General features: G+C 46.1%; 1 protein-coding gene across 1 annotated transcript in view; it reads left to right on the forward strand.

Moving 5' to 3' along the window:
* The window catches only part of garnl3 (GTPase activating Rap/RanGAP domain like 3), a gene marked incomplete at its 5' end in the record, with an annotated part of 117,469 nt that overhangs the window by 33,907 nt on the left and 81,062 nt on the right, over positions 1 to 2,500 (forward strand). The window lies entirely within an intron of this gene.

The following is a 2,500-nucleotide window of genomic DNA, read 5'->3' on the forward strand; positions in this document are numbered from 1 at the left end:
TAGCAGCCTATCTGTTGAATGCAGGTCTCCCTGGTCCACAGTAGTGTTACTGCAGCATGTCGTATGGAAGGGGGGATGAAAAAAAACTATATTGAATTATCAGCAATAGATTATTTATTTAGTTAACCATGATAGGCTAAGTAAACCATTTCATTTGAGTGTCTTATATATATAAGCATATGCATATATCACGAAAGAGAAAGATCGTGATATATGCATATATCACGATCTTTCTCTTTATTTATGTTATCTTTAACGTGGAATTGTATTCTTGAACGAAAAACATTTAAGACTCACTATATTCGCTGTTTTATTGTGCACCCTCGTACACTGTCACCCTCGTACACTGTCAGCATGTGTTTAGGATTCATTCTTCCCTGCCGTGATGCATGTTGTTTTTCCTCTGAAATGTTGATACACATCATTGGGGTTCTATGGACGCTTGAATGCACAAGTCTCCTCGCGGGCGAAGCGCGTTAAAGCCTCCAGCCTCCCGTCCTCTGCCCGGAGCCACCGGAGCCTGCTCGTCCCTGCTCGGGGATAGTGTTGGATGTCGGCTCGTCAATATTATGATATCTGAGTTGAATTAGTTTAGCGCTGCAATACGTATCGGCGTATTGATTGAGTTTGTTCGCTGAATGGGAGACAATGTCTCCACGAAAGAACACGGAAAACACATCCATTATTCATGATAATGCTTTTTAGTTCACGGTAGGATGGAGTTCCACGACCCAGGCAGCGAAGCCCTGGTGAGGACAGAGGAACACCAGTGTGCTGAGGTCAGGTAGAAAATAAACATATGGGGAATTGAAAAAAAATAATATATATATATATATATATTGGAATAATTCCAATAACTCGTACCTTAATAGCAAACAAGCTACTGAGATGAGTTCTACATAATGTTCCATGAAACAAACCTGCACACAATATCACGTCTAAAACATGCATTAGGTTACTGCAGCAGAGGAGAGGAGCCTCTCACTCCCCCAACAGGACATCAGCCTCTGTGATGCAGCTTCAACTGCAGTCAGCTAGACCCAGAACACAGCATGTTTACCCCTCCATGTCTGAGAGGGTGGGAAGGGATGTGAAGAGTACTGTTGTGGTTATATAATGTCGGTGATTAGAAGATGTACTGTAGTCATCTCCTGGTCATATCATGGGCATATCACAATGCATGTGTAGCATTAGGGTTCAAATGCATGTGTAACATTATTAGGGTTAAAAGATAGAACTGTTAATGAATAGTGTGTTTTCGTCCCAAACATGTTGCTCTGGAACTTTTAATTCTCTTTAGATCTTTGGCTTTTCACCTGGTTTGCACCCAGACTGTGTGTGTGTGTGTGTGTGTGTGTGTGTGTGTGTGTGTGTGTGTGTGTGTGTCTGTGTGTCTGTGTGTGTATAGGCAGTGGATACTTACCCTTTACAAGAACACATCTCAAGCGCTGAGATGACATCATCGTAATCCTTATAGTCATTTTTAGAATTGGTCATTTTCATAATAATCGTCATCATCATCTCAGTGACTACAGCTTGTGTACCAAGGACATCCTAAAACCAGTCTGATCTGGTTACCCAGGGTTTCCCCCTATATTTCAGTGGGGTTCTAATCTGTCAAATGGGGCCTAGTCCTTATCCATTAGAGATGACATGTTGGTGTGTCTTGAGCTCTCGCACAAAACCCTGTAACCAGGCCTCGCCTCTTTTTTACCCTGATCCATTCAAACAGAAATATAAAACAGACTGACTTATATAGTGCCTTATTCCAAAGCGTTTTACAATGGCCTCTCATTCACCCATTCACACACACATTCACACATCAATGGCGGAAAGCTACCATGCAAGTCGCCGGTCCGCTTATTGGGAGCAATTTGGGGTTCAGTGTCTTGCCCAAGGACACTTCGACATGTGGCCAGCTGGAGCTCGAACTGCCGATCTGCCGACATTGCGATCATTAGACGCCGGCTTTACCTCCTGAGCCACAGCCGCCCCAGAAATCCATTCCCCAACACACCCCTTCTTGCACCATCGCCGTCTCCCATTCTCCTAACACAGTGGCGGTTCCCTCTCCAGTTGGACCGCCACAACCTGCTGTAACCTCCATAAAGGACCCTTAAGCGCTGTGTGTGGTAAGCTCGTGAAGCCCCAGAGAGAGATGAGCTCCTGTTGGTTTGATTAACCTAGCGGGGGAACGTGAAGGGCGGCGGGGGGGTCCCGTCTCTTTATCGCTGGCCTCCAGGACACACCCCACTCCTGCCCCCTCTTAGAGAGGTGAAGGACAGGACAGGGGAGATGATGGGGGGGGGGGGGGGGTGAGAAGAAAGGACCAGACAGTAAATTAGATGAGTTTGTTAGAAATGAGGTTTCTTATGGGAGGGGGTGGGTGGGTTACTCCACCCTCCCCTACCTAGTAGAAAGAGAGAGAGGGGGGGTGAAAGAGAGAGAGGGGGGGTGAAAGAGAGAGGGGGGGGGGGTGAAAGAGAGAGGGGGGGGTGAA

The sequence above is a fragment of the Nansenia antarctica genome, assembly GCF_963989245.1.
Source record: "Nansenia antarctica genome assembly, chromosome: 4".
Classification (NCBI taxonomy): Eukaryota; Metazoa; Chordata; class Actinopteri; order Argentiniformes; family Microstomatidae; genus Nansenia; species Nansenia antarctica.